General features: G+C 55.0%; 1 long non-coding RNA gene across 1 annotated transcript; it reads right to left on the bottom strand.

Moving 5' to 3' along the window:
* Positions 1-2,261: 2,261 nt before the first annotated feature.
* Positions 2,262-8,116, bottom strand: LOC141998296 (uncharacterized). Its single transcript, XR_012641816.1, has 3 exons — positions 7,475-8,116; positions 7,073-7,349; positions 2,262-3,520 (listed from the first exon to the last, which is right to left on the bottom strand). It is a non-coding gene; the product is annotated as an uncharacterized LOC141998296 (long non-coding RNA).
* Positions 8,117-27,251: the final 19,135 nt, after the last annotated feature.

Genomic DNA, 27,251 nt, shown 5'->3' with positions numbered 1-27,251 from the left:
CTCTCCATTGGCCACAAGCGCCAGGATGGGCGGGGCGGGGGTGGAGTCTGCGCGAGGCTTTAAAGGGCCCCGGAGAGCAGGGGTGGAGCCTCGCAGAGGACGGGGAGGCTCCAGGCGCGGACAGTCGCTGCTGAGCCGGTGAGACACGTGCAACCCCTGCTGGGCTCGTGGGGGGAGCGCCGGACGGGGGGGGCAGGGGCTGGAACCCCCCCGAACCCTCCTCCATCCTTACCCCGACTCGTGGGCTGGGCATCGTCTCCATTCCCCCTCTCCGGACTGGGGGGGCTCTCTATTCCCCCACTCCCCCCTTTCCCCTCCCTCTCTCTGAGTGTGGGGGGGGTCCTCTCTCATGTCTCACCCCCCCCGCCTCTGTCCCCCCCCTTTCTCCCTCTCTGGGCTGGGGGGGCCGTCTGTCCTCTCTTCCTCTACTCTCCGGGCTGCGGGGGGGGGGTGCCTCCCCTCCCTTTTTCTCCTCTCTGGACTGGGGGGGCTCTCTTTTTCCCCCTTTCTTCTCCTCTGGGGGCAGGGCCTGTCTTAGGTGTCTGGTGGCTCTCCCCACCCCTCTGCTCTGCTCGCTGGGGATGGGGCACCTGTGTGCAGCATGGAGCTACCTGGGTCCTTCCCCTCCCATGGCCCCAAGCTGGGGGGGGGGCGGGGCATCAGCGCACTGTTGCCCCCTGTCCCCCGCAATGTTGGGAGGCCCCAGGCTGGGCTTCCCACAGGCATCCTGCCCCTGCCTGCGTTCCCAATGAAAAAGGGGGAAGGAAAGGGCCACTCCCACAATTTCCCCGCCCCTCCCCACCCCCCTGTGGGGGAAGTTTTGAACATGAAGTTTTAATGGTTCTGTCGCCCACTGGGTGGGCACTTGGCCTTAGAAAATTACTGAAGTGTAAATTGATAAGTTGATTAAAATTGATCATTTCAATTGAGGCGTTGGACTTGGTGATTTAATTGCCTTGATTTTACTCAATCCATCCTGGTTCTCTCCCCCTGCCCACCAACTCCCCACTCCTGCTAGGATTCTCGACTTGCTCTCGATTGCAGGAGGTATGTGTGGGGAGGGAGGGCTTTTTCCTCCTGTCAACCCCAGCTGGGTGCCTGTCACGCGGGGGTGGTGCGCGGCGGGTGGGGTCCCTAGCAGATCAGGTCTCTGAAGCCCTGGGGGATGGAGGGGCCGATGGCGTTTAAGGGGGTTCAATCATCCTGGCACCGCCTCTGGCTGGGGGTTGGGCTGTTGGGCAGGGAACGAGAAACCACAAATCGTGCCCCTCCCCCCACACTGACCTGTCCTGCTGGGTCCGTCTCGACTTTCAGATCGGCCGGAGAGTCCGGAGCAGGATGTGCGGGGAGCCAGGGCCAGGACCCCGGCCCCAGCTCTGCTTCGCTGCTGCTGAATCGGACCCAGTCACAGAGAGGAGCTGACCCCAGCCCAGCGTCTCCAGCAGAGTGTGCGGCCTGAGTGTGGCTGAGAGAGACAATGGGGGGGCCAGCAGCTGGACCTGCTGGGAGCGAAGAGCCGCTGCAGGAGTGGCCTGTTGAGTGCAATGGACACCTGGAGACTGGAGGGGAGCCAGGTAATGGGGTGTCGCTGCCTGGGAACAGGCTGGAGAGAGACACTGAGGCTGCCCCACATGGGGCCAGGCTCTCAGTGGCAGCAGCGAGTGCCCAGCAACCCCCCGTCTGTGGGCAGCAGGGACTGGATCACCCCCAGGGGCTCTCAGGGCACTGATCCCTGGCTCACAGCTGCTGTCTGGCAGACACAGCGGTGGCCGTGGGGCTGTTCAGGGCCCTCCTGGGCTGGGTGTGTCAGACCCCCTGTGACAGCCCTGGCCCATCTCGGCCTGGTTCGTTCTCCCCCCTTCTGCTGTGTATGGCCAGTGTGAGACCCCAGTGTGTGGGGACAGGGGCACTCGGCAGTGTGGGCCCAGCCAGCGCTCGGCAGGGGGCAGAATGGGGGTGGGGATGGTGGGGGGGCAGTTGGAGCAACTGCCACCAGGACATGCGGGTCCTTATCTCTGTGCCCCTGAGCTCACCAGGCCTCCTGGCAGCCTGGCTGGGAGTGCCCAGGGGAGGGCACTGGGCTGAGGGGAAGGAGGGGCTGTTCTGCCAGCCCCAGCCTGCCTGACCCTCCGGGCTCCTCTCCCAGAGCATCTGATGGAAGGAGCAATCGACAGAACGGTGCATGTTTGAGTTCAGTGGTTCTCAGCCTTTCCAGACGACTGTCGCCCTGTCAGGAGGCTGATTTGTCTTGCACTCTGCTAAGTTTCATCTCACTTAAAAAAACTACTTGCTTCCAAAATCGGACATAAAAATACAAAAGTGTCACAGCCACTATTCCGGAAAAATTGCTGACTCTCTCATTGTTGCGTATTTAATTATGAAATAGATCAATTGGACTATCAACGCTGTACCTTTCCATGTATAGTCTATCGAGCAGTATAAACGAGTCATTGTCTGTATGAAATTTTAGCTTGTACTGACTTAGTGCTTTTTATGTTGCCTGTCGTAACATGAGGCAAATCTCTCGATGAGTTGATGTGCCCCGTGGAAGACCTCTGCTTACCCCCAAGGGTACACGAACCGGTGGGTGAGAACCACTGTTCTAAGGCAGCTCCAGCCCTGGTGCCGTGGGGGAGACGTGTCCTCGCGGCCCTGCCTGACGGGTCTTTCTGTTTCAGATCCTTGTCCTAACTGCAGGAAATATAACTACAAGAAATGTACAATTGTGCTCGCAGTCGCCCTCGCAACCATGTTCTTAGTTCTCATCATTGTCCTGGCAGGTGAGTTCTCACCCTTCCCTTCCCCCTCTCTGCACATCCCATTCCCCCTGGAGCCACCACAGTCAGTCTCTCCTCCTGGCCTGTCTGGCTTCTGCCCCTGAGACAGAGGATTCCTGGGGGATGTTCCTCCAAGACCCTCCTCCTGCTCCCTCCCAGACCCCTGCACCTGGGCACTCTCTGTGTCGGGACTGAAATTAGCTCCCCCCGGCCCATCTCTGAGCACTTTGGGTCCAAGTCACTGTTGCCGGGCCCCAGGCATGGTCACTGATAGCCATGCAGAGTGGGGGTGATTGACGGTGCAGGGCAGCAATGAGCTGGGCCCTCTGCCTGCAGCGTGTCGCCCTGAGGTGCCAGCCTGGCCTTCCTGCATCCCCGGGTGGTGCCCAGTGCTGGGCAGCTGCTGGCGTGTCACTGAAAGGAGCCGTGGAACGCAGTACCGACACCTCCCTTAACGCAGTGTGAAACCCACCCATTGGTGACCTCGGCAGGGCAGGGTCTCGTCTCGCTGTTGACGTCCCCGCCTGCACAGACAGCGTGTGCGAGCGCAGATGGCAGCTGTTTGTGGTGACCGTGAACCTGGCTGGCTGCGCTGGACAGGCCGGGCAGCGGGCGTTCGGTCTCCTGAAGGAAAGGGAATTTGTTCCCGTCTTCATCTCAACCTGCCTCTCCAGGGAAGCAAAGCGCAGAGCAGGGGGAGGGGGCAGCAGTCCAGGCTAGCAGAACTCCTTGGGGTACTAGACCTGGCAAATCATGTTGAAGTTAATCTCCTACCCATTAATTATTGCCCCCCTGCTGGCCCCCTGGTAACTGTCCCCTCCCTATGTGGCTCTCTGCCCACCCCGTGTTGTAACACTGAGCTTGGGCCCAGCTCTCTGTCCTGGGCTTCATGGCATGAGCTGCTTGTCAGCTGCATTCCTGTTGAATGTGAACCCAAGAGAGGGAGAGCAGAGTCAGATAACCCCCCTCTGGGGTTGGATTCCCAGCGTCCTCCTGGCTCCCTCACAGCCTTTCAGTACCCACCCTGGTTCGAGGGATCTCAGAAGCCTGGGGCGCAGGGGCTGATCTCCCCCTGTTCTCCTCGTTGGCGGGTGGCGGGTCTCGCTCACACCATGTGTCGCTGTCTCATTCTCAGTGTGGAGACCTAAGCTTCCGTCAGCTGAACCGGGGCCCGTTGCTGTATCGCATACCAAGGGAAATGCTACTATTTCTCTGAGGCCGAAAGGAACTGGATCTACAGCCTGACCTACTGCTCTGCGCTCAGCGCCTCCCTGGCTGAGATCAACAGTGAGCAGGAAATGGTGAGAGATGCTCGAATTGCAACGTTCTGGTCTTGGCTCAGCAGCTGCTGCAGGAGAACCTGGGCTCGAGGAGCAGCTCTGAGTAAATGAGCTTCCAGTTGCTGAATGCCAGGCCTGGCTGGCTGGCTCGGGGCACCTCTAGTGTCCGTGTCTGACTGCGGGGATCACTCGCTGTCAGCCCTCTCAAAAGGAGACCGCCCCTCTCTCAGGCTAGGCTGGCTTGAGTGTCTTCTGGGTGGCATGGGGCCAAAGGGGTACTGAGATCCCAGATTGACTTGAAGAGCCAGTGCTCTTGGGTAGCCAGATGAGGATGGGGGGCTCCTCTTAGCCCTGGCCCCTTCTGGCTGAGGAGTTGGTGGCTCTTCTCCCATCCCTGGCCCTTCCCAGCATCCCTTATTGAGATCAGCTGGGCTCTTTCCTTCCCCTTCCCCTGTGATGGGGAGGGGAGCTCAGCTGTTCTGTAAGGCGAGGCGAGGTTTGGGATAGGAAAGTTAATACTGAATTACAAAGAGCTGGGCAAGAGGGAGGCGAAAATCCCCAGCCCTTCCCTGAAAACAGAGCCCTTCAGTGTATCCCTGTGATTCTCTGGTGCACAGAGCCTGTGCTCTGAACCCACCTCTCCCTCTGCTGTTTTGAGGCTTTCGTGCTGTGCTATAAAGGCAGATTTGACTACTGGATTGGCCTCCAGAGGGACCCTGGGCAGCTCTGGAAATGGGCCAATGGCACCAAATTCAACAACCTGTAAGTCCTCTGTGAATTCCCAGGGCTTTGGGTCCCTGGCGTCTGAGATAGCGAGTTCAGGCCGACGCACCAGTCAGTGCTATGTACTCTGTGTATTAGTGATGGGTGGAAGCAAGTGTTGTCTGCTGGGAGACTGGCCAAAGCTTTCAGATCTGTCTGGCTTTAGTGGGGCCATCTGCGTTAAAGATGCACATCTGATAGTCACAAATGCTGAGTGCCTGGGGCTGCCATGAGAAGTGGGGTACAGTAGAGATGGCCCAGACGACATCCCAAGAGGGATTTCAGTGGGATCTGGGTGGGATCAAATAACCAAACCCCAGTTGAGCCGTTAGCAGGGTTTGACCCTGGACCATCAGCACTGAAAGAACGGCAGATTAGGTCACGCTGGCGGGGGAGGGGCACCACGTGTCCAGGAAAGCATAGAGTAAAGAACAGTAAAAATCTTAAACGAACCCAACTGTATCCTAGCATCTCTAAGAATAGGAATTCCACACTTGAAGAATAAGAATCTAGCAGCAGGAATATACTACTGACCAGGATGGTGACTGTGAAATTCACCGAGATTAGAGAGGCTACAAAAGCAGAAAACCCAATAATAATGGGGGTTTTCAACTATCTCCATATGATTAGAGATATGGAACAGCTTCCATATGAGGGGAGACGACTAAGGGGGGGATATAGGAGGTCTATAAAATCATGAGTGGGGTCAAGAAAGTGAAGAGGGAAATGTTATTTATGCCTTCACGTAACGCAAGACCTAGCGGTCACACAATTAAATGAATAGGCAGCAGGTCTGACACAAACAAAAGGAAGTATTGCTTCACACAACACAGTCAACCTGTGGAGCTTGTTGCCAGGGGATGTTGTGAAGGCCAAGAGTATAACTCTGTTCAAACAAGAAGTAGACAAGTTCACAGAGGATAGCTCGACCAGTTCCTATCAGCCAGGATGGTCAGGGATGCAACCCCATGCTCTGAGTGTCCATAGACATCTGACTGCCAGAAGCTGGGAGTGAATGGGATGGATCACTCGATACTGACCCTGTTCTGTTCATTCCCTCGGAAGCACCTACCGCTGGCCAGTATCGGAGGACAGGACACTGGGCTAGATGGACCATTGGTCTGACCCATGTGGCCAGTCTTATGTACTTACAGCTGAATGGTGTTTTTAAAAAAGCCCTTTGCGATTGATGGGAAGCACCTATCGCTGGCCAGTATCGGAGGAAAGGACACTGGGCTAGATGGGCCATTGATCTGACCCAGTGTGACCAGTCTTAGGTACTTACAGCTGAATGGCATTTTTAAAAAAGCCCTTTGCGATTGATGGGAAGCTGGAAAATGTGCCCAGAGGAGGCTTAGAAAACAAGTCAGTTGATGACCTGTTGTTTGATCCCAGTCATATATTTTCACATATTCCAGCAAGGATGCCCTGATGTCGGCAGCAGTCTGTCTTTGTGATTGCATCATGAGCCCATCTGTTAGCAGGCCTGTTTGGGGTCTGTCCACACCGCAGCTGGCACTATGCCATTGCAGAGAAACTAAATGAATTCTTTGCAGCAGTCTTTATGGCTGAGCGTGTGAGGGAGATTCCCAAACCTCAGCTGTCCTTTTTAGGTGACAAATCTGAGGAACTGTCCCAGATGGAGGTGTCATTAGAGGAGGTTTTGGAACAAATTGAGAAACTAAACAGTAACAAGTCACCAGGACCAGGAACTCAAATGTGAAATTGCAGGACTACTAACTGTAGTCTGTAACCTATCATTGAAATCCGCTTCTGTACCCAATGACTAGAGGATAGCTAATGTGACGCCAATTTACCTGAACTGGGTAAACAGGCATCTCAGTGGGGTGTTAACCCTGAAATCTGCCACCCTGTGGGCACCCACCCCAGCAGAAGGCTCTGGGTGCATCATTGCCATCCCATCAGAGCTCTTCTGGGGTGATGCTGGTGGGGGAGCTAAATTATTGTTCCCAAAACTTTTAAAAGCTGAGCCCCCTCCTCAAGGCAAAGAAACCAATCGTACCCCTCACCCGTCAGCAATGTGTTAGCGACCCCACCCCCCCATTTTCATGTACTCGTCTTCAAACCCCACCTTTCCCACCATGGCTAGCCCTTCCCCACGCTTCAGGAGACACTGGAGTAGATGATCATAACCTTCCCCTCTAACCTTAAGACCTGAGGGACCCCATCCTGGAGCATCTTAAAAATCCCAGTTCCCAGACTCTGGAACAGGGGCTGCTTTGCCGGGCTCACCTTTCTCCCTCCGTCAGGTTGGCCGATGGGGATAATGAGCCTGGAGATCTCATTCCCGCTGCTCTGAGTGTTGCCCATGTGCACAGGACCCAACTCAGCTCTTCCTGTATCCCAGGAACGTCTTCATCTTCTGGGATCCTCATGGAAGCAGTGGGATAATTTAATTGAGTCCCTTAGTCATGGGGTCTTTCTCTCTTTTGTTTCAGAGCCAGCGTCCTGGAATCATCTCATGGTGCATAGAGTGGTGGGGGTGGTGGGGGTCCTGGTCTCACTATACCTATGTGGGTTTTGAAAAGGTAGAGGGAAAGTGTTTGCCTACTCTCGACTCGTCTTCAGGAAGCTGCTGACTCATCCCTCCCAGCAGCCTGGAAGTCTGCAGGATTCACAGGAATATGAGCTCACCGCAGTATGTGACAGGGATGGGGACTAGGCCCAGGGAATTAGAAACAGGAATCGAGACCCAGCCCTGGAGAATGGTGAAGGAGACCTGCTCATGGAGGACAGACACTGCACCCAGGAACCCAGAGGAAGGGATCCATTAGGTGGGGACACGGGTGTGGCCCAGGAAACTGGAGTAGCATTGCCAATCCTCCAGGATGACCGGGAGTCTGCAGGAATTAAAGATTAATTTTTAATTAAAGATTATGTCATGTGATAAAATCTTCAGGAATACGTCCAATTAAAATTGGCAACCCTAAACCGGAGTGGGGGGAGGGACCCATTAAATGGAGACAGACTTGGGCTGGGGAACTAGCTAGAAGAGCTGATCCCTCCTACGATGCCCCTCAATGGTGGGGACTAGACTGGGCGAAACTTTTCATCTAAACCTATTTTAGATTCAGCAGTTTGCGAATTCATATCCATTCTGCTGAATTGTTCACGTCCAGCCCCTCCCCTCAGTTGTTAAAAAGTCGAAGCATTTCGTTTAGACACTTTCCAAACAAACCATTTTGATTTTTCACTTTGAAACAATTTTTTGTTTAAAAATGTCCTTCAGTTTTATTTTAAAAATTCAAAATGTTACAACCCTTGAAATGTTCCTGGGTCTTTTTTTTTTTTTTTTTTTAAAGCTTTTTGGTTCATCAAAAATTTGGAAAAATGTTTTGTTCAACCTGAAACCAGTTTTTTTCCATCTTTTTTTTTGGAATGGCCAGTGACCAGAAAATTCTGTTTGCCCAGCTCCAGGGGTGGGTGAGGATTTTAGCGGTTCTATTGTGGGTCTCTGAGTCTCCTTGTTGCTCAAAGTTTTCTTATTGTAACAAATTTATTTGAGACGACGGCAGGATGGGCAAAAGCTTCCTACAAGTGGGGGGGGGGCTGCTGGCACCCAAACTGTGGCCTAGCCCCTGTGCCATCCCTTCTCCTTGACCCCTGGCCCCCTCAAACCGCCCCTTTCCGAGGCCCCCCCTCTTGCCGCCTTTCTCCCTGAGCCCCCACTTCATGCCCCCCCTTGTCCCCAAACCCCGCCCCCCCGCACCCGCTCCCTTCTCTCCCTCTTCATCCAGTCGCTCACAGTTATGGCCAGTAAAAAGTGGTGGGCCCTGGTCCCCCCTGTTCCGGCACCCCTGGCTGAGAGTGGGAGAGGATGAAGAACTCCTTTCAAATATAACTCCCCCCCCACACACCTCAAAAAAGCACAATTTGCCAGCAACAGCAAAACATGCACCTCACCAACCCGGGCCAGTCCCGCTGTGCTGTGTGTGACATTCCCGTCCTGGGGCGGTTTATGTCTCTGAGAATGTGAACCCCGCAGGCCTGGGTGTTTCTCTGCGTCATGTGACCTCAGGGCTCCTGATGAGAGCCCTTGTTTGTAAATGTTTCAGTAGCAGACTAATTAATCATTCATGGACAGACAGACATTTATTCAAAATTAGAACTGGTCAAAAATAGCGGGCGTGGGGAGGGTCATGAAAATTGAAGAAGAAACCACTTCCCCCCCTCCCCCATATTCTTCAAACTTATTTGCAAATGTTTTTAATGATCAAATTTTTGTTTAGTTTTGGTGGGAAAAACTCCACGTTCTCTCTCAAGTGGGCAGAGAAATCCAAAATGTTTTTTTTAAAAAGGGAACTTTTTTCAAATGATCAATGTAATCCAAAGTGGCATTTTCAGTTCAAAGGTTGCATTGTGAGTGTAAAACCATTTGGAACCAGCTCTATTACTGTATAACAAGATGAGTTTATTTGTCATGCTGCATTGTTTGGGCCAAGTTCCAAGTGGTATTTCAGTTTTTGCACAGCTCTTCTCTTCTTGCGTCTGCACCTCTCATAAGCTGTGGCCTTAATCTCGGCCCTGGAAACACTTACGTGCATGTTTCACCTTAATGACTGCTATGAATAATTCCATTTCAATGGGACAACTCTGAGGCTGGGTTTACATTACGACCCTATATCGGTGTAACTACGTCATTTATTTCATTTTCTTTCTTTTATATATGAAAGTTATTGAGAGGTTAAAGCAGGTAAAATACATGAACAGGTTCGGACAGTCCAAGTTTGTCAGTGCAAAGTGACAGCAGAGATGTGGGATCTGCTAGTTTTCCAGAAGTCTCTCAGGGTTACCCAGGATAACTTTGGGGATCTCTGTCTTGCATCTGGAATGTTCCCTGAAAGTGTCCAAACAGCTCAGAGATACAGAACCATTCCCTAGATCCATTCTTATACCTGTCTTCCCCGGAAAGCAGTCTGGCAAGTGTTCCTGTCAGCTCTTTGCTAAGTTATCTGCCAAAACACTAGAGTTTTCAGGTGCCGAAGTAGCCCTTTGAATCATGGTGAAATTATCCTCCCCGTCACCACCAAAATTTGAAATGGTGCCCCTGAGTGCACGGTACCCTACCATGCTCCCCCATAGGAGCTGTATTAACAGGCAACTCTGCAAGTTCTCTGCATGCCTCTGCAAGTGACCCCCATGCCTCTCCATTTCCTTGGCCACATGTATCCTGTCCCCATGCTGGCGGCTACTCCAGAAAAAGAGGGAAAGAGCTCACCACTGCGACCACCTGAGGGAGGTGTTGGGATGAGATCAGCTGGTCAAAGGAGGCAATAGGGACAGAATCTGAGACTTGAAGCTCCTAGAGTGACCTCTGACCTTTCCAGACCTGCCCTTCAATCAGACACAGCGATTGTAAAGTTGAATGTGATAGTAACTAGACCCATTTTAAACCCTTCACCACACAAGACAAAGCCCGTAGGATTCATCATGAACTATTTATTTCTCCTCCCCTGGCTCCCTGCAGCCACCTTGGAGCTTTCCCTCGTCTCTCCCAGGCTGAGCTCACTTGATTGCAGGAGCTCAGCGGAGGGTCCAGCTTTGCTCTTTCGCTTCCATTCTTCACGTCTTTGGGTGGCTGCATTTGCAACTGAGCAGCCTGATGGAAACACTGAGTCCTCTGTCTCGGCAGGCAGGCCCAGCCGCGAAAGCCAAAGACTCCCTGAGAACAGGGGGAGGTTCGCCTGAACTCTCAGGAATGGAGGCTGGGCCCATAGGGTAGGGTTACCATATTTGAACTTTCAAAAAAGAGGACGCTCCTGGGGGGGGGGGAGGAGTTGTAGCCCTGCACCCTATCTACTCCCTCCCACTTCCTGCCCCCTGACTGCCCCCCGCCCCCAGAACTGCCAACCCATCCGACCCCCGCTGCTCCTTGTCCCCTGATCACCCGCTCCCAGGACCCTGCTCTCTATCTAAGCCTTCCTTCTCCCTGTCTCCTTAGACCCCCCCAACCTAACTGCCCCCCTAGAACTTCCCCCCTACCTGTCCCCTGACTGCCCCGCCCCCTATCCGCACCCCCGCCCCCTGACAGACCCCCGGGTCTCCCACACCTATCCAACCACTCCCTTTCCTCTGACTGCCCTCACAGAACCCCCAACCCATCTAACCCCCCCTGCTCCCTGCCCCTGACATTGCCCCCAAACCTCTGCCCCATCCAACCCCCCCTGCTCCCTGTCCCTTGTCTCCCCCGACACCTCTCCATATGCCCACCCCCTGACAGGCTCCCCCCAGAACCCCTGACCCATCCAACCCCTCCTGCTCCCTGTCCTCTGACTGCCCCTTGGGACCACATGCCCCTTCTCCAGCCCCCCATACCCTGCTGCTCAGAGCAGTGTGTCTGGGGTGCGGAGCCAGACACAGTGTCGCATTCCCCCGCAGAGCGCGCAGCTCCCCCCCCCACCAGCCCCAGAGTGCTGCATTGGGAGGGAAATCCTGGCCCTTTGGAGAGTTTTACAAATTCCTCCCGGAGGGCGATTTAAAACCCAAAAAGCCGGACATGGCCGGGAAAATCCGGACATGTCCGGGAAAATCCGGACGCATGGTAACCCGACCGCAGGGACTCCAGGATCTGCAGCTGCTGCCACCTCTATGGTGAATCCTCCGACTCATCACCAACCAGCTCTTCCCCATTCTGCCAGCTGGCCCCACGGTCTGACCGTGCAGGAGAACAGAAACCCTTTGGGACAGCAGGAGAGTCTCCTCAATGCCGCACTCTTTGCATGGCTTCCCGCGGTCACCGGGAAACACGACTACCCTGCCCCCAGCAGTCTCTCAAGGAGCTGCCGGCTCAGTCACTGGGCACCCACTCGTAATGGTATCGGGCAGTGGCATTGCAGAGGGAGCTGAGCAGACCGTCCCTTCTGTGACTTCCTGAATTGCTGCCAGGACGGATTCTCTTCTGCGCTAGGGAGAGTCCCCGAGGAAAAGCAGCTGTGGTGGGGGAGGGGGCAAGACAAGCTCTCCCCCTGAGCCCTTGACTAGCAGGCAAGCAGGACTCTGGGAGCCAAGGGATCGGTGTGTCTTGCTGGGAGAGCAGAGCTGGAGAGCAGAAAAGGGCATTGGAGGAAATGCAGAAAAGTCAGTGTCATGGCCGGGTCATGGGCAGCCAGACCTAGTGGTCAGAGGCAGAGTCCACACTCACGAGACAGGAGTCGAGAGTGAGCTGGGTCAGGACACTGGAAGAGCAGAAGCAAAAGACCAAATTGTGTTCAGCACCTCAAGTCAGATGAGTCACCCCGAGTCCGCATGCCAGGAAATCAAGCCTGGGGAGTGGGAGCAGGAACAGCAACACACGGTCCAGAGCCGGGGAGCAGCTCGGGTGTTCAGACAGCTTCTTGTTCCTGCTGCTGGTTTAAGGATGTCCTGGGGGCCGATTAGCTGCTCTGGGACTCTGCCAATAGGAGCCTCAAACTGGGTCTGGACTTCGTCAGTCCTAGGTAAGCAGTTTTTCGTAGGCTTCCAGGTGGCGTGCTGGAGGGTGGCTGCTCCCAGGAACCCTGCAGACCCGGGTTAATGACCCATGGGTCATGACAGTGAGTGATCTCTCCCCGCTCAAACCTCCTGCACAAAACAGTCTCCAGGGTCCCGGCCGCATCCTCTGAGAATAAAAAAACACAGTCACGATGACAAATAGGCTATGGAACAGGAGTCCCCTCTTTCTTGCAACAGCCCCAAGTGCCCGGAAGAGTGGATGGTTCTTACCTCCAGGAGATGCCTGGGATCTTCCATCTAAGCCTCAATGGGACCCTTGTTTCTTGGTCTGACAGGATGAGATCATCTGTCCCCACTGCTCCCTGCGCTGGCCTGGCTGCAGCACACGTCTGTGTAAAGAGGCTGGGCCAGAGAGATGTTACAGTCAGGGTCCAGGCAGCCCAGAAGGAGAACAGAGGGTCTGAAACCAGAAGACGAAGCAATCAAATCAGAGGATTCGACAGAGAAGTTTTCTACCCTACAGGGACATCAAAGAAGGTCTATTAGGAAAGCTGAGATGTTAGTCTGGAAACTGCTAAGGCAAAGATTGTGACTTGTTAAGATTCAGTTTAAGTCACTACAAAGTGTGTTGTGTTTTGTTTGTCTGTTTGAAATTTGTCTCTTTCTCTTACTTAGTTTCACTTAAAGCTCTTCTTTGTTACTGTGCTTCCCAAAGCACCTCAGGGTTGTGTGTTTGAGTGAAGTGTGAGTCTCCAGCCTACCCAACAGGCTGAGCTGTGCCCTGTCTCTCTGAAGGTAGCGAATAATTTCTGAGCGGTGCTGGGCCCAGAGTCCAAGGGCAGTTCACCAGACATCTCCTGTGAAGCCCAAAGAGACCAAAGGAGCAGGAGAGCTTCAGGCCCCACTGACCCATGGGAACTTCCCACAGAAGAGGCTACACAGGGCTCCAGACACAGCCAGCAGGATCCCTCCCACAAGCTGGGCCATGTCCTTCCGCTCCCAGCCCCACAGCTTCCTCCCCACCCCAGCCTCAGGAACCCCTCCCACCTCCCTGCTCTCCCCACCCATTCTCCAATACCAGGCTGTTTCCAGAATGGAAGCAGGTGTGTACCAGAGTTCACTCACCGCTAGATGCTGTCCAGGCCTCGGGTCACCGCTTTCTAGCTGGGCTAGCAACCCCGCTGATACTCACTCTTGCAGTTTGTTGGCTGGGAACTCAGCCCTCCAACCAGGTGACTGGCCTTTACTCCACTCCTTCCTGGGTCGTGCTCCTTCCAAAGTCCAAAAATGTCTTGAACAGAAACAAGGCCTTACACTCTCGTGGGGAGTTCTCTCTCAGCCTGATTTCGGCTCGGCCTGCCCTTCTTGGGTTTCTAGGGTCTTCTATGTCCCCTTCCTTAGGGACCATGAGAGAATCCAGTCCTACCCTGGACTCCAGGTTTTGGCCCAAGGCCGTCGACTGAACAGCTCGCTCTGCTTCTGTACTTTTGCTGCTGTTTCCCCTTGTTTCCTCTCAGGTGGGGCTCACTTGGTCATCAATTTGGCCTAGCCCCAGGCTAGGCAGCCATATGCCAAGCCACCCTCTTAGATACCCTCCTCCTTCAAATCCAGTCCAGCCCAGCTGACAGGTTTGCTGAGGGGATGGTGAAACCCCATTGCTGATCAGAAGGAGGTCAGAGTCTGTTCTCTAGGAGCTGAAGGTCCGTTTGTCCTGCTGCGGGAAGTGGAGCTGGAGAGCGGAGATGTTAGGTGAAAGAGACTGCATGATGGAGTTGGAGACTGAGGGATGGGAGCCTCCTCCCAGAAACGCTCCCAGGAGAACAGGTTTGAGGAGGCGTTCTCTGGGGAGTCTCTTGCTAGGAAAAGAACAAGGGTGGCACATTGATGGAGATGTCTCTGTCCCAGGGATGGGGGAAGCTCCCACCCAGGCTATGCAGCAGAGATCCCATTTCTCCCCCAAGAAACCCATATGCCCAAAGAAGTCAATGGTTCTTACCTCCATGAGGGAGCGGGGTCTTCCCTCTCAGCCTCTTTGAGAACTACCACTGCTTGGTTTCCTCGGACCAGGGACCTGCCCCCACTGCTCCCTGAGGTGGTTCAGCTTCTGACTGCACCTATCTGGGAGGCTATCACACACCCCAGGGCCTAGAAGACATGGGGGGAGGAGGCTCCTCTTCATGTCAGACTCTGAGAGCCCAGAGAAGGGCCAAAGGAAGAATAAAGGGCAGGAGATGAAGCTAGCCCTGAGCCTCTGTCCCATCCTCACCTCCTCAAATGTGGAGCTTCCTGATATTCAGTTGGGCAGACAGTCTGTAGCTCTGACACAAAGGTCCTTCTGCGCCATATGGGGCAGGAAGATCTCTACCTGGGAGCACGGAGGATGGGATGGGGGTGAGATCAAGGAAAGAGGGGAGGGGTATGGGTGTGAGGGAAAGGGCTCCTGCCCCAGATGAAAGAATTTGGGGGGCCGAGGGAAGGACCTGGCTCTACAGAGAGGGGAGAGAATTTCTGTGAGTGCCAGGGGCCTCCATTTCCTCTTCCACTAGCCCCCCATTTACAGTGAGACAGAGCAGTACCTGCAGCAGGGAGCGGGACTTGCTGAACAGGGAGGGGAACTTTTCAGAGCATCAGACGAGCCACAGCCCTTGCAGCGCCTCGGGCATCTGGTGCAAGTGCCTGATGATGTGAAGCTGGCACATGACCTTGGCTGTGACATCCTCGTGCTGCAGGGGAATGAGAACATGTCAGAGACGGAGACACTCCCCAGGGATCAGGGAGGATTAAGGGCACCTGGAACCAGCACCATCATTTCCACCCAGCAGCTGCTCATGTCTGAGTGGTGGATTCACCCTCCCGACCCCCAGGATGGAGGCTTGCTGTCCTCTCTAGTGACCTCCAGTGCCAACCCCCCTCCTTGTTGGCTGAACTTCTGCCACCTCCCCATCCGTGCCCCTGACAGCTGTTCCACCTCCAACCCACCTGGGGACACCGCTCAAGTTCGTAGAACTCTCTCCTCCACCCCTACCTCCATTCCCACCCAGGTAGGGCAGGGAGGGGTCTCTAGCAGGGTAGCGGGGGGCAGGAGGGATTCTGGCAGCAGTGAAGTGGGATGGGGAGAGCTTGAGACCTTTCCCCAAGTCACCCCAGTGACAAAAGCTGAAGACACAGGATGGCAGGCCTGGGGAACGGGGCAGGTCAGCAGCCCCGGCTGACTGAATCCTCCCAATCTCTCGGGAGCAGGTCCAGCCCTACCAGCAGCAAGACCAGCTTCCCACGCCCATGTGCCTCAGCCCTTCCTGCTCAGTCGCCATCACCAGTCAGTCCTTGGCCTCCCAGGATGCCAGGGAAGGGAGTAACTCTCGATGGTGGCTCGGGTGACATGGACACTAGGCTATGGGGAAATGGGTGCAGCTCTGTGGGGCAGGAAAGGTTCCCAGAGGGCACTTAAGGGACTCTCCTGTCCTTCCCAGGAGTGATAGCAGAGCACCACATCCTAAGAAGAGAAGTCCATGAAGTCCAGAAGTCCCCACTAGGCTCCTTGCCACCAGGCCAGCGAATGGCGATTGGATGGGAATGAGGCCCCAGCCCCCACCCCAAGCTCCTGAGTCGATTGCAGCTGCTTACCGTGACCCCCATCAGTTGCTGGGCTTCCCCCAGGAGGGAGTAGACGAGCACCAGCCCAGCCTGGCTGACACGCAGTAGGGGGTCGTGGATGGCCAGCACTGCTGTCTGCAGGAAGGATCTTTTCTGCCCGATGGAGAAGAATTTTCCAAAGACCTAAAACCAAGAGGACACGAGGCTCGAGCAGATTGCCCACAGCCAGGCTCCAAGTCCCGGCGGTACAATGGCCTCTAGTGCCCCAAAGGGCGGGGAAGAGAGCTGCTGTGGCCAAGGCACTTCATTCCCCAGGAGGCTTTCAGGCTCCCAGGGCTCAGGGAAGCCCCTTTATTAAAAGGTCGCAGATGCTTAGGGACCAAAGCCTCCAGTGGCTCTTTCAGGAGGGCAATTTATGGCAGGGGCCAGGATGGGCTGGAAATGGATCTCTAATGTGTGTGAGCAGGCCCACTCTGCTGTGCAGGGCACAGAGACCACAGGGGACCCTGTGTTGCTTCCAGCAGAGAGATCTCCTGCACCTCAGCGGCTAGAGGAGTGTGCGTGTGTTGTGGGGGGTGAGGGGGTTGGAGATGACAGACCAAAGGTCTCTTCCCCCAGCTAAGTGATTTCTCTAGTTGCTGGCTATGGCCTCTGCAGCTCCTTGGTTTCTTCAAGGGGAATCCAACCTGCAGCCTGACAAGGACAAGGAGACTCATGGCCCAGTCCCCATCCCAGACGCTCCTCGGAGACTTTTCTTCCGCTGCAGCAATTCAGCTTGTGGGAGGTGGGACAAGCTCACACAATCTCTTTCACGGGACGTCTGTGGAGGAGCGTTCTGTAGATGCCCTTCTCGATCCAGGAGCCACTCCAAGGCCTCCTCTGTGATGTTGTGGAAATCACCCATTTCACCTTTGACTCCAGGCTGGGGGCACTGTGTTACAGTGTGTTCGAAGGTTTGGATATTCTCACCACAGTTGTGAGACGGGGGTGGGGGGGGTTTCCTTGATTTTCTACTTGTGCCGCAAGTAGCCGCAACTTGGCTCAGTGACAATGTGCTTCTTTGGAACAGTGGCTGAGGTCCAGATACTCTGCCATTCCCTGGCCGGGTCTGGAGACATGAGGGGGGCGCATGTGTTCCATATTGGCTCTGGAGCTCCCTATGTCCCCTACCCAGTTCCCAGGTTGGGGCGTTCTGCTTCCTGACCGGCAATGGAATTGGGCAAAGCCCACCTCCTTTCTCTGCTTCTACAGGGTGCAGGGAATTAAACAAGGGTCTGATCAAGCAATCGTGACTGACTGACTCAGGGCTCTCCTCTCAGAAACTTGGCAATCAGCCAGGAGGTCAAGGAGTACAGAGACACCCAGAGCTATAATCCTATATTAACTCACCCACCCGGGGATCCTCCTTATGCCACGTAGCAATGCAGCCATGTAAGACACTCAAATCACGGCAACTAGCGAGGTTCCAATGTGGGACCTTTCGCACCAGCCTGTCCCACTGGTTGCTGGATGAGGAACTCTGAGCTGGAAATAAGGAGTGGGCTCTTTTCCTGTCTCCAGGAGGCATCCGCTGCAGGGAACCCAGCCAGCCACACTCCCTGAGCTGTCTCATGCCCTGGCACAGTGTCCTTACCTCCCCAACTCTGGCTGTATTCTTGTAGCCCAAGAGCCTTCTGTCCTGGTGCCAGTCATAGCACCAGAGATCTTCCGCGTCATGTATGGTCAGGCCTGGAAGAGAGAGAGAGAGAGAGAGAGAGACTTTTCTCATTCTGGTTGCAGTGTCTGTGTCCTTCCAATCCCATTGGTGGCTGCACAGTGGAGTGGAGAAGAACAGAGGCAGAGAGAGACTTGTCCTCCAGCTGGGGTCAGTCTGAGAGAACTGGTCTGGGGTCCCATTATCCACCTGTGGTCACTCATAGTCCCCTATTGGGTTCCATGTCCCAGCTGGATTCCTTTCCCCTCTGTTGGAGCAGCAGTTGGTAGAGCCGGTAAGTCCCCTCCCTGGCCTGCCGGCTGATGTCCTTGTCTGGATCGCTGACAAATAGAGCCAGCTGGGCCACATGGTGACCCATCCTAGGGAACTCAGCTGAGATCTAATGGAAGGGAGAGGAGAGGGGACTCCCTCAGCATATTCCTCTCAGCTCTCCTGGGCCAGAGGGCTCCTTCCCCTTAGCCCCTCTGCAGGAGATGCTGGGGGAGAGGAGCTTGAGATCGACCCTTCATTTGCTCTGCTGCCAAGGGAGCCCGGAGCTGCTTTGGGATGCCAAGCAGGGGCTGGAGCATGGTCCCCTTAAAGGCCCAGGGACAACACTGAACCAGGACAAGAAGAACTTGACTCAAGCCTAGCTCAGTCCCTGCTCTCACTCTGCCTCCCCATGAAGAACCCTCCTAAGCCACAGCCCCGGCAGCAGCAGATTCTGCAGCCCGCTGGAGCCAGCCTGCCTCCGCCTGGAGCCAGCAAGCTGGGCTTGGAGCTCTCTTACGTCAAACTCAGGGAGGGTGACTGTGTATCTCAGCAGGGCTGTGCTGCTACTGATAGCCCTGGCTCGCTCCTGCGACACCCTGGACACGACCCACAAGTTGACATGCTGTGGGGAGAGGAGGCAGGTCAGACTCAGTGGCCAGGTGCACCTGCTTTGCAAATGAGCCCCACGCCCCCAGCCCCAGGGGCCTGAGACATTCTGTGCAGGGGGGAATAGCTGAGTCATTGATGGCAGAGCTTTAGAAGGGGATTCTTTCCCCCAGGACGCAGCTTGTACCCTGCAGGTCACAGCTTCTCAGCGTCTCTCTAGATTGGGACAATGTTTGGGGTCGGGGCTGGTCCCATCCTTCCAGAACTCCTGATTCTTGAACAGTTCACCAGAAAGGAGACTGAACCCTCGGCCCTTCCCTGCTACAAAAATCCTTGCGGGGATGTAGAGAGTGACTGAGAACACAATCCCCCCAGGAATTTCAGAGCAGATAAGAGGGAAGGGCTGATTCCCTGGGATCCTCCTGTTTCTCTAGGAAGGAGCCTGTGCCTCTTCTCTGAGAACCGTCTCCCAAATCTCATGGGGTGTGTGTGTTGGAGGGGTGGGGGAAGGGTGGGTTTTCAGACTCTCACTCCCCAAGACAGCCAGGAGCCCTGTGCTTAGTGCTCAGCAGAACCAGGCAGAGCTCTGGCTTGAAGTCCCAGCTCCTTCCTCTGTCCCTCAAGAAGGAAGGACCTGACACTGCATTGCACTGAGCTCCCCAACCAAGGACAGCCCACTGGGGACCCAGCTAGGAGGACAGAGTAGAAAATGGATCTTCCAGTCTCTCCTTACCAGTCTTCCAAAGAGTTACGGTCAAATGGGGCTCACCTCCAAGATGAAGTGGAGCCTGTCTGTGTCTGGGGACTCTGCCAGCAGGTTCCCCAGCATGGCATCCAGGACCTCTGGGATGACTTTGTGCAGAGCCTGCAAAGCATGGGTCAGAGTTAGGGAACCTGGGCCTACACCTGCCACAGGATGGGAAGAGGGGTCTCTGGGAAGCACTGGGGAGACTCCCAAACACATCTCCTGGCCTCTCTCCTTCACATCCCACTGCAGGCAATTCACAAGAATTGATGACCTCTAGACCTTTGATCCATGAGCTTAGCAGGTCTCTGCAGAGGACCTTGTAGGCAGAAGAGTATGAAACAGCCAAGTTGTCATGCATGGAAGCTGGGCTTCTGGGCAAAACACGGCTTATGGAAGAAAGAAAGAAAGAAAGAAAGAAAGAAAGAAAGAAATAAAGAAAGAAAGAAAGAAAGAAAGAAAGAAAGAAAGAAAGAAAGAAAGAAAGAAATCCCCCAGGGAGGGGTAATCTCTTCCCTGCTGGAGGGAAGGATCCAACCCTGCAGCTTGTTCCATCTCCGCCACCCCACCCCTAAATCTGGAGCTCCAGCGAATCAAGGGAGCAGGGACCAAGGACTACTCTGGAAAAGTAAGAGGATGGAGGAGGAGGAGGTACCTGGATGTCGGTGGTGTCCTTCTCCGTGCCCAGGGTGAAGACGGAGTGAAGGGCAGCTCGCAAGAGGTGGGTCTCTAGGGCTGGCTCCAGGGCAGGTTTCATGGTGCTGGCAAGAGAGAGGAGCTGGTATTAGACTGTGCAGTACGGGCGTGGGACTGTCGCCAAGACGGACACCAAGCCACAGGGATAGAGGCACAGGCTGGCGAGAATGGAAACTGAGGCACTTAGCTAGGGAATGACAAGGCCAAGGCGTCCCAGACAGACAGTGGCAGGACAGGAATAGCTCCTGTTCCCTGGAGCCTGCTGCCCCTCCTGTATCTGAGCCGGGGAGTGAGCCCCTCCCCAAGGCCCCTGTCATGTTATGGGAGTGAAAAGAACAGCCCTGCCAGGAGAGAGTGACCCTTCCCACCCCACCATCTCTGCCAGAGGCGCCACTCTTGGGAGGTGACCTGGGAGGGACAGTGACGGTGACTCCCAGCCTTGGGCCTGAGCAGCACTGGGGTGAGGGGAGCCGGCGGGGTTGGGGGTGGGGCTGTCTCAGTACCAGAGGTTGCCCACTGCAGCCAGGGAGTGGGCGAGGATGGCGCTGGGTGACGAGTCATCGGGAAGCTCCTCGATGAGCTCCTGTGAGATGCGAAGGAGACAAAGGAGCATGTGAGATTCAGGCCCGACTCACACCTCCCAGTGAGGAGATGACACAGCCAGTGCCCCACATGGCCAGCAGGATCCCCCACCACCTCCCGCTCCTCCCATTCCTTCCTGCCCATCAGACTTGTCCCCCTTCCCGGATTCCTGCCCAGCTCACTCCCAATCCCCTTCTCTCCTCCTCCCTCTCAAAACTGCCCCCATTCAGCCCCATCCCGACGACCGAGCTGGGACCATGTGATTCCTTGGCCCCCACTCTCAGCTGCCCTCCAGCCCCACAAGTCCCCCCCTGCCCACTACTGACCAATCTCACAATTTCTCCCTTCTCTTATCCCAAGTCTTGAGCCCCAGCAATCCTTGTCCTCTGCTGCCCCCTCCAACACCACCCAGCCCCCACCCATTAGCCCGGCCATACCCCTGCCAATCCCGTGTCTCTCTCCTCCCTCCAGCTGCCATATGGCGTGTCTCACTCACCACGATCCTCTTCACCACAGCCGCCTTGCAGCAGCGCGGCTCCAGCGTGTCCTCCCCTCTCTCCCGTGCAGCCAGACATGCGGGGTAGATGGCCTGAAGGAACAGGAGCTGCTGCCCCTCATCCTGGACCCACCAGGAGTGGGGTATAGCGAGAGAGAACCTGTTAGCTAGGGACCTTCCTGCCCCACCCACACCAGCTCCAGGGCTCAGGCCTCAATGGGGGATTGTGGGGACCCGCCTATTGTCCAAATTCCCCACCACTCCTACACAAGAAGGATCAGGAACTGGGACAGTGCCTGTGGGGGGAGATGACCTCGGCTTTTGTGGGACAAACACCCCCATCTTGGGGGTCCCACATCATGGATGTAAAAGGGCCCCATTAGGGGTGGTGGATCAGGAGGGACAAGGCCCTCGGCAGGGGGTGGGGATGCTGGGAAGGGACAGGGCAATCTTGCTTCCAGCCCAGGTGGGGAACATTTGTACCTTATCTCTGCACTGGAGCTGCTCTCGGATGACCTTGAGAGCAACTTCATCTTTGGCCATGTCCACCCCTTCCTCCTGCTCCGAATCCAGGGGGGTCCCTGCACCAGGGAGGGAAGGACAGGGGTGTGGTGGGCAGAGCAGGATTCAAGACCCCCCTTCCCACCTCAGGCACCCAGGGCAGATCGGGCCCCAAACCTCCCTCTCAGGGATGCCTTCAGCCCCCAACAGCTTCAGAAGCCCAGAGCAGAGCCCCCCTCCCCTGCCCAGGACTCCAGGGGAGGTGCCTGTTCCCCCCGCCCGGAGCAGCAAGGACCAACATGGCAGCAGCTCTTCACGCCCCCACCCCCAGGTCCCCGTGTGGAAGGGGCAGCTGTGTGACTGCTCCTGCTGTCCATGGGGTTCGCGGGGCTCCGGTCAGACACCTGGGCTGGGGACCCCCCCCCCGTATCCCTGGGAGAGCGTCTGGGCCCAGGGTGTTCACATCCCATCCTCAGCCCTCCCTCAGCCCAGCCTGGCTCCTCACCTGGAACAAAGCAGTGGCCTCCATCGCTCTGGCTGCTGCCAGAGGCCCAGGTGCTGCCGCTGTCCCAGGCTGAGCTGCCGGTGCTGGGACAGGGACCTTCCCCCTCCTGGCCGGCGGGGGCTGGAACGGCCTCAGAGACCGGGCAGGGCGATGCCTCCTGATGGGAAGGAGGGCTGGGCTCCTGGGGCCGCTGCTGCGCACACAACGAGCCCCAGAGCCACCCTGCCCGGCGCAGCTCCTGGGATGGATCCTGTTTGCGAAACCGCAGCCTGGGCCAGCTCCACTGGGGCCTGGTCGGGGCCTCTCCCAGCTCGGTGCCTGTGCCGGGAGCTGGGTTCCTTTTCCAGAAGGCCGGGCACTTCCGCCGTCTGGCCTGGACGGGAGCTGCTTCCCCGCCAGCGGGGACGCAGGGCTTGCTCTGCCCCTTGGGAAGGTGGCAGCTGCTTCCCTCAGGCTCTGGGGCCACCTGCAGAGCCTTCCTCCGGAACATCCGCAGGAGCCTGGCCATCCTGGAACCGAGCAGGGAGCAGGGGTGAGTCTGGGCTCAAGGCAGCCTTTCACTCCTGGGCCTTTTCCGTCCCTCCTCCTCCCTGCTCCAACCACACCAGCCCCCTCTGCCCCCACAGGAGTGCAGGGAGTGCCATCTACACACACGGGCAGGAGTTCATTGCATGATCTGCTCCCAACATTCCCCCTCGTAATCCCTGCTGCTGCAATAGCCAGGAAGTCTCATCCTTTTCCAGCAAGGGGGTCAGTCCCAAAGACCATCCGTTACTCTGGACAAGCAGCCCCCTCCTGTCGTCCCAGGCCACTCTCCCGCCCAGGCTAGAGAAGGAACAGAACCCAGGAGCCCGGACTTCTCCCGCAAAACCATTCTCCACGTCAAAGTCACAAAGACCCTAAGCACAGGAAGACCAGGGCCCTCCTCGTTCCCCATTGATTTCCAGACTCAGCAGCTCACAGGGTCTGGCCCAGCTCAGAGACTCTCAGCCTGGGGAACAGTGTCCCACAAGGGAAGGGCTGGGAGCCCCATTGCTGGAACCTTTCCAAACACACCGGAGACGGCTCTGGAGAAGCCCCTGCCCGGTCTAAGAGTAAGGGGCTCTTGGGGGCTGTTTGCAAATGAAATCCCCCTTTGGAGATAGTCTCTCCCCCTGTTTCTCCTCTCCCCAGACAGACAGGGGAAGACACGGAGGAACCCGAATGCCACTCACTTGCTCTCAGTGATGGGATGACGGATGGCGGATGTTCAGGGTCAGCAGACGTCCCTCGCCCTCCTCCTCACTCTCCAACCCCAAGGCAGGCTGGAGAGGGTGGTGACCTCAGGAGTTACCCTGCCCAGCCAGCAGGCAGGGTGATGACACGAGGGCGATCGACTGGCTGTGAAAACAAGAGTCTGTCTTATTGCCAAGGGACGGAGAAACTCAGCCAGCAGCAGGGGGGTGCAGAACACTGCCCTAGGGCGGAGGTGACAGCGCCTCCAGGATCCTGACATCCCAGCACTTTACACACCTTCCTGGAGCCTCCCAACCCCGCTGGGCTGTAGTCATGGGACCCCAACCCTACTGATAGCAAACGGGCCTCAGCTACCGGCTCAGGGTCACACTGAGTGTCAGAGCCATGGATGGACCCCTTCACTAACCACTGCTGCACACTCCCTCCCACAGCTGGCAATTGCAACCAGGCCCTAATGTCTGGTCCCCCTGCCTTTGAGAGGGAGGGTCACTCCTGCTTCCATTGCTGCTTCTTGATCTGTGGGACTTTGGGCAAGTTGCTCCCCCTCTCTATGGCTCTCTGGGACTCACATCCCTGAATGGCCTTTAAAAAAGACAATGGTTAAAGTTTGGCCCCAACTAGTTCTTGTTTCTCGAGACTAGCCATTTTAGCAAAGTTTAGAGTTCTTGACATTCAGCACCTGGAAACATCCCTTTCTCCTTCGCAGACGGCCTTAACATCCCTTATCTCACCCAGGCTCACTGCTGCCTGGAGTTAGAGAATTGACCCTGTTCCCATTGGACCTACCCAAGGTGTCACACAGCAAAGCGGTGACGGAGCCAGAAAGAGAAGACAACAGTCCTGACTCCTGTTCTAACAGACAACAACCCCCCCAGAGGCAGGGATAAAGCCCAGGAAATAAGGTGTGAACATTTGCATGGAAACCGTTTTCTGTCAGAAAATCCATTCAGACGAAACCACTTTGTTTCTTGAAATCGTAACAAGTAGGATGAAAATTCTTTGCAAAAATATTTGTCTGGAAAAAAAGAGCATCTCCTGTCCGACACAGCGCATTAAACTGTCTCATCGTACACAAAGGGGAGACACTATGCTCTAGAAAATTAGATGAGATGCTTCAGTCTGAGCTAAGTAGTTGCTGCTTTTCACAATTTCAAAACAATAAAATACAAATGAAATCGAATATTAGGTCATAATCTGCTATGGCTCAGTGTGATAGGACACCCCCTAGTCTGCACTGCTCCGAGTGACACTCTTCAGTGGATCCCCAGCATCCACCCATGGCGAGGTAGGTGGGAGAGGATTGTTATTCGTACTTGACAGAAGGAGAAACGAAGGCTGAGAAAGGAGCAGTGACTTGTCTTAGCTGATGCAGCCAGTCAGTAGCAGAGTTGCTCTCAAATGAGCTACAGACCAACAATTGTTCCTAGTAATTATTCAGCAATTATTTCAGAAGAATTGGAATGTTCGAGAGGATCATGAACTGCTCCGAGACAATGAATGGAGAGCAACGTCAACATTGGTCTAACATCTAACTGGTTGTGACTTATTTGCTTGGTCATAAAAGAGAACAACAAAGACCAGAGTTTCCTCCCTGTCAATAGCCCCCTCCTCAGCCAATCAAGGTTGGGACTTTGAGGGGTGGGAGGCTAAGGGTTCTCATCAAATAGCCCAAAGAATGGCCCTGGTCGCCACCAAGGGGATCACTCTCGGAGCACTAGTCCAGTCTCACCTCTCTGTGAGGGCCTCCCACAACCCCCCGCCCCCCGGCCCCCGCTCCACCCACAGAGCTCCTGGTGGTGGGAGGAGAGCAGAGGAAAAGGACAAAGGAAGCAAGAAGAGAAAGGTAGGAGGGACAGAGGAAAAGGGAAAACAAAAAGGAGAAACCCCAGTGTCCCCAGTAATTCTAAGGGACAAAGTCCTAGGTCGGAAATAAAATGCTGCCCCCACAATCTAATGTTTTTCTTTCCTAAAAATCAGCCAGCACCTGATGGATCAGACTGAACAGGTTCCAAACCTCTCCGAGGCTCTTACCTTCTCTACAGGGACGTCTGTTTTCCAGCAAAACCACTGAAAGAAAAGGAGAAAACTCCAAAGAGGGTCCTCCTTGCGCTCACGAATGTGAAAGTGAATGCTCTCTCAGTCCTCCAGGAGAGACCTCGAGAAGGAGACGTGCTGAAGCAAAGCCACAGGGATCTCCCAGGTTGCCCCTGACCTGCACCCCTGTCCTGCCTGGCTGATGTCAAGATCTCTCTGTGAGGTCATCGCCTCCCCACCACCTTTGTCCAATAGGCTGAGGTCCTGCCAAAGGCCCTTGTGATGTCACTGCCACACCCACCCCTCCCCTGCAGTGCTGATGTCCTGCCCCTGTCCAGCTACATTGGATGTTTCAGCTGCTTCCCCTGGATCACCCCACTCAATGACACTTCCTTGTGGGGTGACACCGACTACACAGTAGAACACAGAGGTTCTTCCCCAGGCCACAATTAGGTTTCACAAGTTAGTCGACTTTATGGCCAGAAGGAACCGTTCGAGCATTTAATCTCATCCCCTGCGTATCCTGAGGCCTCCTGTATGTCAGAAGAGCTGGGCTTTTCTTTTACTCAAACATTTTCCAGAAAGGCATCTAGTCTTTATTCGAAGAGATCAAGAGATGGAGAAGCCATCGTTTCTCTTGGTTCTTTGTGCCAATGACGAACCACCCTCTTACAAATCTGGGTCTTATTGTCATTATACTTTTTCTGATTTCTGCTTCCATCCATGGGGTCTTGTCATGCCTTTCTCTGCGACATAAAAGAGCCCTTTTATACTCAACATTTTCTCCCCATGAAGTCAAGCAACTCACTTCTCATTCTTCTCTTGTAGATACTAAACAGATTGAGGTTTTTCAATGTCTCATTATAGGGCATCATCCCCATTACTCAGTTATGAATCTTTTCTGCACCCTCTCCAATTGTTTTAACATAATATTCAAAATGTGCACACAAGAACTGGATTCAACATTCCAACATCAGTCTCACCAATGCTCTTTCACTTCCATTTCCATCCTCACTACTCTATCCAGCCAAGAATGGCTTTAACCTTTTTTAACACAGTTTCACATTGACAGCTCATGTTGAGCAGCTCGTCCACTATGGCCCCAAAATTCTTTTCAGGGTCACTGCTTTCCAGCGGATTGTCCCCAATTCTGTAGGGTGCTGCCTGACTCCTTTGTTACTGGAGGTATGGGGTTGCATTTGGCTTGATTAAAACCTAATTATTTAGTAAGTATTTGAGAAGAACTAGCCCATTAGAGAGAGAATCGTGAATTACTCAAAGACAATGAATGGATAAAAGCGGCAAGAGCAATCAAATACATATTTGGTTACGGCCTATTTCCTTGGTCTTAAAAGAGGGTAACAAGGACCTGAGCCTCCTCCCTCACAATAGCCCCAAGCTCCCCCAATCAGCATTGAGACTCTGCGAAGCAGAAAGCTGAGAGTTCTCACCAGATGTCCCGGGTCACCACCGGAGGGAGTCACTCTTAGAGCACCATTCCAGCCACATGTCTTTGGAAGGGCCTCCCGCAATGAGAGTTGGAGTGCAACCCCTCCCGCCCCCCCTCCGTCCCCAACTCCACACCCACAGACAGGTCCTGGTGGTGAAAGGAAAGCAGGGGAAAAGGACAAAGATGCAAGAGAAGACGAGAAAGGAGGGAGAGACAGGAAAAGGGAAAACAAAAAGGAGAAACCCCAATGTCCCCAGTAATTCTAAGGGACAAAGTCCTAGGTCGGAAATAAAATGCTGCCCCCACAATCTAGTGTTTTGCATTCCTAAAAATCAGCCGGCACCTGATGGATCAGACTGAACAGGTTCCAAACCTCTCCGAGGCTCTTACCTTCTATACAGGGACGTCTCTTTTCAAGCAAAACCACTACAAGAAAAGGAGAAAACTCTGAAGAGGGTCCTCCTTGCGCTCACGTACGTGCAAGTGAATGCTCTCTGTGTCCTCCAGGAGAGACCTCGAGAAGGAGACGTGCTGAAGCAAAGCCACAGGGATCTCCGAGCTTGCCCCTG

This window comes from Natator depressus, chromosome 14, assembly GCF_965152275.1.
Source record: "Natator depressus isolate rNatDep1 chromosome 14, rNatDep2.hap1, whole genome shotgun sequence".
Taxonomy (NCBI): Eukaryota; Metazoa; Chordata; order Testudines; family Cheloniidae; genus Natator; species Natator depressus.
The sequence above is the reverse complement of the archived record's forward strand: the minus strand, read 5'-3'. Positions and strand labels throughout refer to the sequence as shown.